A 14,843-nucleotide genomic window follows, 5' to 3' on the forward strand; every position below is an offset into this window, starting at 1 on the left:
AATCTCCCATGTGGATGGTAGTAACCTATCTTAATTCCTTGAGCCATCGCTGCTGTCTCCCAGTGTAAGCATGAGCAGTAAACTAGAGTCAGGAGCCAGAGCCAGGTATAGAAACCCAGGTACTCTGATACGAGATGCAGCCATCTATTCAGCATCTAAACTGTCAGTCCAAATGACTTCCCCAAAATATATTTTTTAAACTGTCTTCTTTTTTTTTTTTTTTTTCCATTAGAGAGGGAGAGAGGGAAAGACCCCATTATCTGATTCACTACCCAAATGCCCACAATGGCCAAGGCTGGAAATAGGAGCCAGGAACACAATTCAAATTTCTCACCTAGGTGGCATCATGAATCCTTTACTTGAGCCATTCTCTCTGCCCCCCAGGGTCTGCAATAGCAGGCAGCTGGAGTCAGGAGCCAGAGTCAAGTACTGACCACCGAGGCAGTCCAAAATGGGATGCAGGCATCTAAACTTTTAGGAGAAACACATACCTCAACTACATAGTAAGTAATTAATGTCTTGCTTTTCACTGTAAAACAAACTGTCAGTGGAACTAAAAATACAAAAATCTGAATAAGTAGCAAAGTTGACTTTTCTCACTACAATAAAGCAATGTTTTAGTTTCATCATAACTATAAAGCTTTATCTTTTTAGAAATATTTATTTTCATCTACTTTAAAGGCAGAATGAGAAAGACAAAGAGAGAGAGCGATCTTCCATCTGTTGGTTCACCCCCAAATAACCATAACAGCCAGGAATGAGGCAGACCAAAGCAAGGACCAACCAGGTCTCCCATGAGACGGAACTGGCCCAAGTACTTGAGCCATCACCTACTGCCTCTCAGGATGCATTCACAGGAAGCTGGATGAGAAGTAGAGTAGCTGGGACTCCAAGTGGCATTATGATACAGGATGCAGATGTCCCAAGTCAAAGTTTAACCTCCTATACCACAACATCTGTCCCAGGCTTTATCTTTTTTTTTTTTTTTTTAACATGAAACTATAGTTCTCCCATGCTGCAGAAGGCAATTATGAAAACTCCACAACAAACATTACTGTATTCATGATCTTTAAACTTCTCTTCACACCTCTCCATTTTTCTGAAGGTTCTTAACTTTCTTTTTATTTCTGCTTTCTGTTTTTTTCTTGCCAAAAATGTATTTATTATCCACATTTTGCTCTACTGTCTTCCAATTTTTCCTACCTTTATTCCTTTCTGTTCTGATGGAAAACTGTGTTCATGGCTTCTAACCTGTGATCTCATAGTTAAAACTGACATGGCAGGAACAAAGTCCAACTTTTACTGATTAACACTCCTCTTTTGCCATTTTTCTTATCTGCTTGCGTGTTGCATCTTGGCAAAACTATGCACTCAATGTTTAGAAACCTAACAGTTTCTGAAATTCATTATCCAATCTCTACTGTCACTGCAATACTAATCTTAAGTGGCAGAAATAAATTATTATAAGATTTGAGAGAACGTTATTATCTATATAAATAATTATTTTAAAATTTATTACTACAAAATTAGTACATTTATTAAGCTGGAAATCAAACAAATTTAAGTTTTCACAGGACATTTTTCTACAGTTATCTGTGTAGCTGAAAGTTTACGCAAGAAAAAGAATAACACATACAGTGAAGCATCTTAACAATACATGTGTGTACACACACATACCCCCTTCCTGTGTTTTTAAATCATAAACAGAAGCATACTATATACCCTGTTTTATTCCTTCACTTGGGAGTCTATCTTGGATTTGTGTTATACAATACACATCTACTTCATTTTCCCTAACATAATAGTTATTAGAAAGTAATAGTACAATATGAAAAGAATTAAAAATGCTCAAAGTCAGGCTCATAATTCATTATCTACAACCACTGGGGCTAGACATGCTTCATTAGAATATTCTGGATTTTAGAGAGGTAATAAGAAGCATATGTATACCATATGTCATACAACACCTCCAGTGGGATCTGAAGCAACATCTCATTATCAAACACATTAATAATTCTGAAAGAAATGTATGACTGTCCCCAAAAGGTGGGGTAGACAAAGACTATAAATATCCCCATTTCAGAATAGGTTCTGCGATCAATTCACCTTGTCATAAACTTAGGAAAATCTCCCAATTTTCTGATGTGCTTGTGCTTTAGAATCAAGAATAAGAAACTCATTTAAAACAAAAAGGAAAAGTATGCTCCTGCTGTGCTGTTTCCAGGTAATTATTTAAGTCAAAAGATATTTACAAAGTAAGTATTTGAATGTCATTCCTAAGAGAAAACAAGGCATTATTGTTGATATATTCCCTTTTCTTCACTACAAAATGTGATCAATCACAGAGCCATGGCTAGTCAATATCCTTAATTATCATTTATATCTAACTATTTCTTTCTACATTCACAGCCACTAACTTATTTTGCGCTGCTCTCTGTTCTTACCTAAATTACTGTTAACAGCATCTAATTGGGTCTCAGGCTCCAGCCTTACCTCATGTCAATTCATTCTCCATAATACAGCAAAATATTACTAAAATGTAAGTTCAATCATATTAATATGCTTCTTAAAAATCTACAACATTTTACCCAACTCCACTTTACCCTCTATTATCTTGCCAATGCTATCTCACATGGAAAATGGCAATAACAGCCATGACAAATCACTAACCTGATTTGACTCATCATTGGAACACCTGCCCCCCTACCTAAAATGTTCCTCCCTTCTACTTTCCTCTAATCCTTGCTATCTGATGAACAACAACAACAACAAATCCATCAGGACTAAAACTAAACCATTCTTTTAACTGGACAATTCTTCTTCTTCCCCAGAAATGAAGTGGTGGATTCTTTCTATGTGTTCCCATAATACTTTGGGCATGTTCCATCATAGAATTTACCTCATGTTACTATAAATGCCAATTTAATTTCCCATTAACAACAATAAGATGAAAATCCCTTAAGATTATGTATTACATCTTTTTCATTTTTATGTTCCAGCACCCAATACAATACCTGAATCAGAGTATACATTTAATTAATAAGGTTTATGAGACAAGCTTGGTTAGAGTCAGTAGCAACCAGCTCCAGTCAGATTGCTCTTACCCAGCCTCACCCTATTTCCAACTGACATAAAGAGCAAAGGAACTGGCAACAGTGAATAGTTGCCTGGCTTGGTAGTATTAAGAGATATGTATAGGTATGTGTGTATGTGGCACCACCAGTGGGTGCTTGTTTTCCTTTGGGTTTTTTGGCACTGTTTTTGAAGGAGCAGGAGAAAAGTGGTTGAGATCAGACTAGAGCACTAAGCCTTTCCACTGCAGTTCTTAGAATAAGAAGAAAAATAAATTAAGGAAGAAGCAACAAGATAAGGCAAATAAGGTATGTCCCAGAACATACTAATTATTGCAATCTAAGCAATCAGTAAATTATAACAAAACTAAAGAAAGTTCACCTATAATCACCTGGAATTAAAATGCCAAAGAAGATGCTCACAATGGGTAAAAAACAAAAGTCCAGAAATGTGTTAGTTGGGACATAATACAAAACAATTCTGAAAGGTTTCCCAAAAACGAATAGAAAAAGGTATAGCCAGGTAAAAACTAACCAAAAGAAATCTGTAGTGGCAACTTTAATAGTAAAATATATTTAATTCCCCTACTCTTCTCCAAATACACATGCACACACACATACACACATATAAATATATAAATACACATATAATAGATGAGGGCACTTCAAATAGTTCAAGGAAAAATTGAATTAAAAGATAATGTGAATCTTCCATGAACTTTTTGAGGTACCCTGTGTGTGTGTGTCTGCATGCATATATGAAAAGGAAGGCCATTCTATTCTAGCAAAAGATGGGATAGATCAGTAAGCTTTCTTTTTATCTAGAAGGCTAACCATACACAAAGCCTAATATACATTACATCGGGACGCCAAAGTTTGGGCAAGTTCTTGATGAAAAATAGTTTTCTTTATTTTTGCTTTAGGCAGAAGAACAAAGAAAGGTGATCATTCCAAAACAATACAGAAAAAGCATCATGTGTACATAAACATAGAACAGACATAATGAAATATACTCTTAGTTCTATAAACAAAATGCCTAAACTCAAATTTAAGCTCTGCAAAATATTAAGAAAACTAGGGTAATAATCCAACTCCTCTGAAGCTCACATTGTCCACCTACGATGGGAAGATTATGTAACACTCTCCTTACTTAACACATTAAGATTTCTTTGAAAGAATAAGCAAGATAATGTATATGAAGTTCCATTCTAAATTTTTAATGTCATAAAAATGTTATTATATTGAATGATATTTAAATATAAGAATCTTACAAGTGATTACAAAAGTCCTAACAAATTTTTAAAAATACAGAGGCACAATCCCAGACACTGACAGAGGGATCTTGCAACAACTGGTATAAAACCTGTCCTCTTTAGTGGTCTGTCTCTTGGGTTGTCCCTGTCATGACTTCATCAATATTGTGCAACTCCTTTTGCCCTGTGCTGAAAGCAGACTTAATTCAATTATAGGTCTCAAAACTGATAAAATGGTCCTGAAGTGGAAAATGGGAAGAGATTATTGGCAAATGAATAAAGATTTGTATCGAACTAACACACAGGAGTACAGCAGGTCTTTTTTTAATCATTCCCTGTCTTAAATCTTCTGGGAACCATGAGTTTCCCTTCCCCTCATGCAGCACATCGATTTCTGAATTAGACTGCAATATTAAATAATTAATATACTTGCCATGATTGATGTTCTGCATTAGTTGAATATTAGGTTATCAATCAAAATCCACTTGGTTTAATGTAATAATATTGAAAAAGTGTCATGGGCTGTTCATCCAATTTGTAGTTGAGGCAGCACAGATAGTAATGTTGGCTCTAAAGCAGGAAATGCAGTGGCTCAACATGTATGAGGCAGACATTTTAAAACTACCTGGGACAAGGCTGAGGTTGTCCTAAATAAACCACGTGGTACCTGTTGGTTTAATTTTAGGAGAAGATGGCATGCATTTATCATGCTATGACAGACAAGAAAAATTTAAAATATTTCTTCACCTTTCTTGCAAAGAAATTTTATTATTTTGTCAAAAGAAACATGCTCTACCCCAGAAACTATTGTTACAATAAAGATTACATTCTGCTAAGAAATTTCTAAACAGAAACCTAGGACTTTTTAGATCTAGTCTTATGTGGAAGGAGATCAATTTTTCATTTTTTTAATATGAAAATAATATCACATCAAAGTGATAATTCAGGTTTTTTAATGGTCTAACAGAATCAGATTTAGGGATCATAATTAATAAGATTTATATTCCTTCTGATTATAGCATTTTCTCAACATTTTACATCTATACTTGACAAACCACTTAGAAAAATATTTTTACTTACTTGCTACTAGCACAAGTAAATAATTTTTCATCATTACCTGTTATATTAATTCAAAAATATATAATAGATTTACTTATGAAAGTGACATTTAAAAATAAACTGACTGAAGAAAAAAAATCCAAAAGAAATATGACCTTTTTTGGGTGAGTAGATATTTGACAAAAAAAAATATAAACCAAAACCATTCAATGAGCAAGCCAAAAGTCCAGGGAATGTTTAGTTATAAAACACTGATAAACTATAATGTAATAACTGAAACAGAATTAAAGTATCATTTCACTGACAAAGTTCTTAACAAACATTAAATATATTTATAATCAGCAATGTATATGTATTATTCCACATAAAATGGGCACACACACAATAATAATAAAAAAGAGAAACTTAAAAATTTATAGTAGGTTTTTGTCATGAACTATTCAGATTAGTCATTTTTTTTTTTTTTTAACAGGCAGATTTAGACAGAGAGAGAGAGAGAGAGAGAGAGAGGTCTTCCTTTCCGTTGGTTCACTCCCCAAATGGCCGCTACGGCCAGCGAGCTGTGCTGATCCGAAGCCAGGAGCCAGGTGCTTCTCCTGGTCTCCCATGCGGGTGCAGGGCCCAAGCACTTGGACCATCCTCCACTGCCTTCCCGGGCCAGCAGAGAGCTGGACTAGAAGAGGAGCAACCAGGACAGAATCCGGCACCCCAAACCAGGACTAGAACCTGGGGTGCCGGCGCCACAGGCGGAGGATTAGCCAAGTGAGCTGCGGCACCAGTCCAGATTACTCACTTTTAAAACAAAATCAGAATATATATCATATAAAAGCTACTGATCAAAAACACTGGATTCACATGACAGACTAATAATTAGCTGAGGGCATCCCACTTCCAAAAATTAGAAATATCTTTACAGAAGTTTTAGCTTTTTTATTTGCCTTAAATTCTATTTCAACTGTAATACTTGTAAATGAGATCAGCCAAAGTTTCAAACATCTTACATAAACAGCGTGACCCAATAGTTAGCATCCAAGAAGAACCCCATGTAATCCTGATATAAGCATGCACTTATACCTGGCTCTTTGGAGGAAGGTGTGTTGAAAAAAGCAAGCAAAAGTAATTTCTCATTATCTATTTTTAAAAAATATCTTAATAAGAAAAATACAGAATACCAGCAGTAAGCTCTAAAAAGTTCTTTTTATAATTTTCAGTTTGTCCTTACCAGATTTAATTAGAATCCGCATTTTTCTCTTGACTAGAGAACACTGTACAAGTTGGTGGCTCTAAATATGTATGTTTCCATAGTTCAGAATGATGGTTTTCAGATGTCTGCATTTTAAAAGTAGTTTTGATCTGATCAATTATTATTTGTAATGTATTTTGCTCTAGAACTTATAAATCATTTGCAGAGATAAGCTTTAGTCACTCTGTTTTAAAAGCAGTATTGTCTTTTTATGATCCTTTAGTTACTTTTACAAATACTAGTGAGCATCAATTTTGTCAGGACAAGTCTAAATAAAACATACTGAACAGTCAAGAACTTATAATATACAGCAAGCTTTAGTCTCATCGAAAGCTGAATACTTAGGTTGGTATAGATGAGGTAAGCCACTGACAATCAACCAGGTAAACAGGTTCTAGAGTTCACAGAAAACATCCACAAGCAAGAGAGAGGAGACTGTGGCATTTCTGAAGTCATGTTGTAGGGAAACTAAGAGAATTTGTCAACCATAGATTTGATCTAAAGAACTGATAAATAAAGTTCTTCAGACACAACAGAAATTACAGTAGAAAAAGATTTGGAACACTGAGGTGAAGGAGGCACAAGAAGAATGTTATTTATTAAGCAAACTTATGCTTAGCTCTGTGACAAATTCTGAGGGGTTAGTAATGGCTGTAACAAATAACAATTGTCAATAAAAATTATTATTAAGATATGGTATCTACACCTTTTAAAGGTGTATTGCCAAACCAAGCATAAAACATCAAACAATTAGGGTCCAATGCAAGCAGGAAAAATGCATGTGATACATACTACCTAATCTACAATTTCTCAGTCAGATAAATATTCATCATCAGTGACAATCTTCTTTCCCACTGAGGCCAAGCCCAATTCAACAACTCTCTCAATACATTTTCTAAGGATTCATGGCTAGTCATCTGGAGTTAGCAGGTGAATGCTACTCATTCACCATCACCCTCCTTCAAACCATGTTCTTGACCTAGTTCAAGAGAAGTTCAGACAAAGGAGAAATTGCCATATGTGTTAGAGTAGTTGGGAAAGATTTCAAAGAGGAGGGTAATTTTAGCTGGATCCTAAAGGGCTGACTGTATTTGGGTAGACTGAGTAAATACGAAGCAGGAAGAGTGATTTCTGAGGTCCAGCAAGACCTAATAAGGGTCAGATATGGGGAGTAGCCTGCCCAGAGAAGATGCATTAAAATATCAATTAACTGTAATTCTTTAATTTAAAATAATTATTTTAAATTTATTTAAATTTAATTTAAATTATTTAAATTTAAAAATTTATGTAAATTTTTATGTCTACAACATATGAGTACAGTTGTACATGTTATTCATTACAAAAAAAGAAAAAGATAAACCACCAGGGAACAAGTAGAAGCCAAAAGCTACAGGCTCTGGTGAAGCAGTACATCCTAGTGGGGTGCTAAATACACAGGAAGAAGGGACACTTTTTCCTAATATGCACAAAGGTGCTATATGGGCAAGCCATGGCCCTGCAAATAATAAACGTTTATTGTAGAAAAATTCAAAATCACATCTGGTTCTAATGAAGAAAATAAAAGTCACCTGAAATCCTACCAGCCGAAGATAATAACTTCAATATGTTATAGTTTTTTCTTCCAGACATTCTTACACATACACCCGAAACAATTATTTCTCTTACAAAATGGGATCATTGTTGATTTGCTATTTAGCTTAACTGTCCTCATTAGTAATTACATATTATAAGCAGTTTAGTGGGTGTCTATAAAACCCAAATGTTCTGAAAAAAAAGGTCATAGAAATGTATAAGGAAAAAAACCTGTGTTTTTCAAAAGATTTTGTACCAAAATAATCTTATCTTTTAATTTTCCATGAACTTTTTGATATTGCCTTGTTCTTGCATGTAACATTTTTAATGTTTACAGACTAATCTTGTCATAGATGTAATAATAAGTTAACCTACTCTTCATAGGTGAACATTTAGGTTGTTTCTGATTTCTTCTTACAATTGAAACTGTGATATAAGAATCAAGTAACTGATCATTAAATTTAAAAATTATTTCTGAATTTTATATAATGTTCATTTTGGTTGAAGACTGCGGTTAAAGAACTTTTAAAGTGGAAAATGAAACAGTTTATTTTATGCCTACTATTTAAACTGAAATTATTTGAATTCATATATTTTATATAAATTAAATTATAATTATAAATAATTTAGATTGAAATACCATTAAGTATAAATTTTCTATTTTAAAAAAAGTCCACTGTAATTATGTACCAGCAACTTCATTAAAACAGCATCTGCCTTTACTTAATACAGGCTCAACAATACTAAATATGAGGGTACTTTAAAACGTTCACGGAAAATGGAGTTAAAATATATTTTGCTGCAATAGAAAACTGGAAATCAGATCTCTCATATACAAGGATTTCAAAAATTTTTCACATCAAAACAATATTTTTTTCCATTTTTCCATGAAGTTCTAGAAGACCCTCTCCTACATAAATATTCATTTAATGTCTTTAGCTGCTAAAATTGAGAGAAAATGTAACATATGAATAGGAAATTTTCAGTAACTCAGATTGATTATTTAATTCTTCAATCATTAGTCTCTTAATACTTTTCTCTACCTTCTGATGTTTTCCTATTTAAATAGACTGATAAATTCCAGCAAAGAGTAGAAAACTAAGGTGTCATTGTAGGCAGTTAAGCATTTAAAAGGACCTACAACAAAAATTCTTTCCTTGCCTCGTGAATTTAAACTCCTCAGTCTAGAATTCAAAACTTTTGTTCAAGTCAAACTTCTGCCATTTCCTAAAGCTTCTTTGTTCTTACCAGCACTTCCATCTTTGTTCACATCATTCATCTAAGTGAACAGACCTCTCAGAGATTGTACTTCTGAGGAAATGCCACTCAGTGTAATCAGTACTTTCTCTACATGTTCATTTAACCCTAAAACTTTATTATAAATCAATACAATTATTACTCCCTTTTTATAGGTGACATATATGAGGCTTAGAGATATTAAGTAGATCACACAGTATAAGCCTCAGCTACAAGGCAGACTTCAACACAGGCCAAGTTCATTGTATAAACTTTACTCAAGGAAGAATTTATTACTGTCAATCTCAAAAAATAGAAACCTCAATAATAAAACTAGATTTTACAGAATTCCTCTATTCATTAATTAGAGCCATGACAGGGGAGGAAGCAGCAAAAGATTAAGGATTTAAGTAAAACTGAACACTAACTCTTATTAATAAGCTAACATGGGCAAAGTGCTGAGCAAAGGTCATTTCAGACAATATTATCACAATATTCTGGAGAAGTGGCTATTCTACATATGGGGAAATATTACAGTACACAGTAAAGATATGTGAAATAAAACTGTCATTTTTCACCTAGCAGACAAGATGAACACAAATGATATTTCCACTATTGGCAAAGGTAGAGAAAATCAGGTAACCTCATTTGCTGCTAGTGAGAGCAGAAAATAAAAGTTTTCTAAAGAAAAATCAGGAAAATGTACCAAAATTCTCAATACACATAAACCAGTTGATCTGACAGTTCTACTTTTCCAGGTTTATCTCAATAATACATTCATAAGACATCCATAACTACAGTGTATTTAATGTTAAAAAAAAAACCTGGAAATAAACTAAATGCCCAATCTTGGCAAACTGTCAAATCAAATATGATGAATATTCATGTAACAGAAAACTACATAGCCATTGAAAATTATCATGTAGTTGTACATCTTCATTGAAACAATTCTTGTGGCGTATCAAGTATTTTAAAATCATGTCACAAAATGTTATGATGTCAGATGTAAAAAGTTTTATACATGCATATGTACAGTAAGATACAATTATGTATTTAAAAAAGTAAACTAAAATGCTAATGATATTGAACAGTGAGACACTGATTTTTATGTTCACTCTAATTTTTACCTATATGTCTTTCATGTAAAAACATTACCTCTAATCTAAAGAGTGCCTTTTTATTTTTTTAATCATCATAGCAACTCTATGGAGTGGTACATTACCCTCCTATTGTGAGTAAAGGATCTGAGGCTTACAGTGGGAAAGTATATGCTAAATTAGCAAGGATTGTTTCATCCGAATGCAAAGTTCATGCTTAGCTCCTGCTTTCTGTTTTTACAGCGGAAATGTTGCCTGGTATATTACAGTACGTAAGGCTTGGTCTACTTTCTGCATTTGGTTCATCATTTTCTTGTTCAGTACACTCCTGTAAAACTTTCTTATAAATTATTTACATACATGCCTGTGACCTTCAGTGTTCACTTTAAAGACTTTGTCTACATCTCTGTTCCTCTTTTTACCATGTACACTGTTTTGCACAGAATCTCCCTAATTTGGTATGTTATTATACAGATAAATTCAAGTTAGAGTTGGAGAGTTGAAATTTAAATGGAGTTAACAGACACAGATCGGTCCACAATGCATGAGAAAAACAGTAATAGTGAATCTTGCAATAATTAATCTACATTGGACCAACTTTTGCCAATTATCTTTCCTATTTTGTATTAGTTTTGGTTCTAATATCTTCACACCAAAATTACTACAATATTCATCTTTCTAACATCAATATGTACATACTCCAAGATCACGTTATTGCCTACTTTATAAGCTACCATATCTGGTTACCAACTGTCTACTATTCAAAAGGTATATCCTCTCAAACCATGTCATTATTACTCCGTAATTTTGATCATGCATTTATCTAACTAAAGCAACCTTCTCTTCTTCTCTACATCTTTAGGTTCTTATATTTATTGTACGTTAGAATGACTAATTAAACTCCCAGTTCTGCTATATTCATAGTAAGTTTCTGCATCTCTAAATTTAGTCATTTCTTGACATCAATGGATATTCAAAGGCCCTAAGTTGGAAATGTAACAGAAAATGCAAACTGATTAGCACATTGCAGTTAGCAAAAATTACTAATTCATCATCATTATTATGCAGAACCTTCTTGAAGATTTGCTCAAGACATTAAGAAGAAAAAAAAAAAAAAAAAAAACCAAAGCCACTCTGTGAGCCAAAGCTGTGCAGATAGCTGGCCTCATTCACCAGCTAAGTGACATGACTCCTCCACATCATCTTCACAGAGTACACACTTTAACATCACACAGTACAAAATCTCACAAACAATGGGTCACACAGACCCCACCTCTGCATAGACAGAATATTAAATCTGCGGTTAACAAGGTCAACTGTATCGCCCTTATAGAAAATTCCCTGTGATTTAACACTTAATGGTCAATAATTATGTTATGTGGCTTCTATGTACACATTCCACAAGTTAATTGTTTAGGTGAATCTTCTGCCTTGCTACCATATGAAGTTTTCTGATGAACGTAGACCTCTGCTATGCAATGTTAATTAAACTTTAATTTTCCCAAAAACTATTAAAGATAAAAGTCTTTAGGCCTCAGAACAGAAAGCTTAAGTACAATTTTACATATTCCTGACATTAGTTGTAATTCACTAAATCAAAATTGAAAGATCTTTGGAAGTCATTTACACTCATTCCCAAGCAACAATGCTTAAAACATTTCATGGGTTATATAATGTACACATATGAGGAATGATCTCTTTTATAAGACAGCCTTGTTCAGTTTTTAACAATTCTAACATGTTTAAAATATCTTCTTATGTTATAGGGGAAGAAAAAAATTTTTTCAACTCTCACAGGCTCTTGGTTAAACAGACCATTGTTAACAAAAGACAGATTAACAAGAGAAAAACAGACATTTATTAACACGCGTATTTCATATACACAGATGAAGAGGTCTCGAAGAGACTTATATAATATCTTTCAGCTTATATAATATCTTCAACCAAGAACAGTAAATTTCTAGAGAAGTGACAAGACAACAGAAAAGGACTGAACCACAGGTGTGGCACATCCATGGAAGGCAAGCAAATAGCATGCAACGGCTGGTTAATAGACCCTGTTAATGCAGATTCCTCTGTTATCGACTCCAGGATCATAAAAGTCCAACAATGTCTACAGTGCTGAACTTTTGTTCTCCCTGGTAGAAGAGTGGGAAGGGGCATGACAGTAATGGTTGGGGTGGGCAAGATACCTTCTATCTTTATAAAGCTACGTTTTGCTATTCGGCAAAAAGAAGGAGGGCAGAAAATTTTCAGTTATCTGTTACTTCTGATTTATTTTCAGCTCAACAATCCTTCGTGTTTTGCTGTGGTATATTCAGGTATTCCATAATGACAAGGCAAAATCTTCTTAGGCACTACCTTATCCATTAATTTACATATTTATTAAGTGTCTAGTATAAACCCAATACAATACCAGGGACTAAAATTAACAGGCATAAACATCTTGTAATTCCTAACCTAAAGGGATTTATAGTCACAATAGGAAAAGCAAATAGTATAACAAAATATTATAAACTCTATGTTAGAATTCTAACTTCGAGGCCCGTGCTGTGGAATAGGCTAAGCCTCCACCTGCAGTGCAGGCATCCTATATGGACACCACTTTGTGTCTCAGCTGTTCATTTTCTGATCCAGCTCTCCGCTTATGGCCTAGGAAAGCAGTGGATGGCCCAAATGCCACGTGGGAGAAGCTCCTGGCTCCTGACTTAGGATTGGCTCAGCTCCAGGTGTTGCAGCCATTTGGAGAGTCAACCAGGGATGGAAGACGTTTCTGTCTCTCCCTCTCTCTGTCTGTAACTCTACCTATCAAATAAATAAATAAAATCTTTTAAAAAAATTCTAACTACATGAGGGTTTGGGATAACGGATTGGGGGGGGGGAGTGGAAGCTGTAGGTAGAAGACTCCAAGAAATACTTGACAGGATGACAGTTGAGATGTTCCTTCAAATAAAAGCCACTGGCCCTACCTATGTGCAAATCAGCAGCTCTTCTGACTTTCTCAAGGACTTTACTCCTTCAATTATCTGTTTCTTTTCCCTGATTGACCCTGTACTGCTTCTGTGTAGCAACTGAGCAAGCCATATGGGCATGGTACATTAGGACAAGTCAAATGGAAAATAACAATCAAGGCTTTATTCACATATTTGCAGTAGTGTAAGAAGCACTTGCTACCTATGGAGAAGGCTTGCAAGCATCAGGTCACTTTGGCCTCTTCAGGCGTACTAAGGAGAAGGACTGGGGGAGGGTTAGACAGAAAGGTACTAAATAGAGAAAAGGGCCTCTGGCTCCCAATGAGGACTCTGAATGGAGGAGGCCACCAATGCAGATACATGTATAAATATGATCTACCCTCAGCCGCTTCAAGAATCCCCACATTCTCAGAAACAGGACCACGGAGTTCACCCAAAACCAGTCAGATCGATATGTCAAGATTAACGCTCTGGTTTTGACAACCTGATGCAAAGAAATGACCACACAAAGTGCAGAAGATTCAAAGGCCATATCTTGATGCCCAACATTGGGAGGAACAGGAAAATAAAGCAAATGCTGCCCAGTGTCGTCCAGAAGTTTCTGATCTACAATGTTAAGCATCTGGAGTGCTGCCGCTGGGCAACAAATCTTACTGTGTTGACAATGCTCATGGTATTTCTCCAAGAATCATAAAGCTATTATGCAAAGAGCAGCCTACATGGCACAGGGAAGAAAACAAATAGACAGCTCATATGCATGTTTTATTAGTGTTTAACCACTTTTTTTTTTTTTTTTTTTTTTTTTTTGGACAGGCAGAGTGGACAGTGAGAGAGAGAGAGAGAGAGAGAGAGAAAGGTCTTCCTTTACTGTTGGTTCACCCTCCAATGGCCGCTGTGGCCGGCGCACAGCACTGATCCAAAACCAGGAGCCAGGTGCTTCTCCTGGTCTCCCATGCAGGTGCAGGGCCCAAGGACTTGGGCCATCCTACACTGCACTCCCGGGCCACAGCAGAGAGCTGGCCTGGAAGAGGGGCAACCAGGACATAATCCGGTGTGCTGGCGCCGCAGGCGGAGAGGACCAGCCTATTGAGTCGCGGCGCCGGCCAGTGTTTAACCACTCTTAATCACTTTTATCGAGTATTACACTGCTTTGGAAACTAGCTTTAGATGTAGCATATTATGTTTCTTAATTAACTCAACCAAAAATTACAAGACAAAATGGCACTTATAGGCAAAACTTATACCACAATAAAGTCATTTCAGTAACTGCGTCTGAATCACACACCAAGGTAAAGCTAACGTAGATAGATATGTACTTTACATACTTTATGTACAGTTCA

The 14,843-nt window shown here is 35.1% G+C and overlaps 1 protein-coding gene across 3 annotated transcripts in view; it reads right to left on the minus strand.

Moving 5' to 3' along the window:
* The window catches only part of RSRC1 (arginine and serine rich coiled-coil 1), a 453,198-nt gene that overhangs the window by 241,504 nt on the left and 196,851 nt on the right, over positions 1-14,843 (minus strand). The gene's annotated exons all lie outside the window — the stretch shown is intronic.

This window comes from Oryctolagus cuniculus, chromosome 4 (assembly GCF_964237555.1).
Source record: "Oryctolagus cuniculus chromosome 4, mOryCun1.1, whole genome shotgun sequence".
In the NCBI taxonomy this organism is placed as follows: Eukaryota; Metazoa; Chordata; class Mammalia; order Lagomorpha; family Leporidae; genus Oryctolagus; species Oryctolagus cuniculus.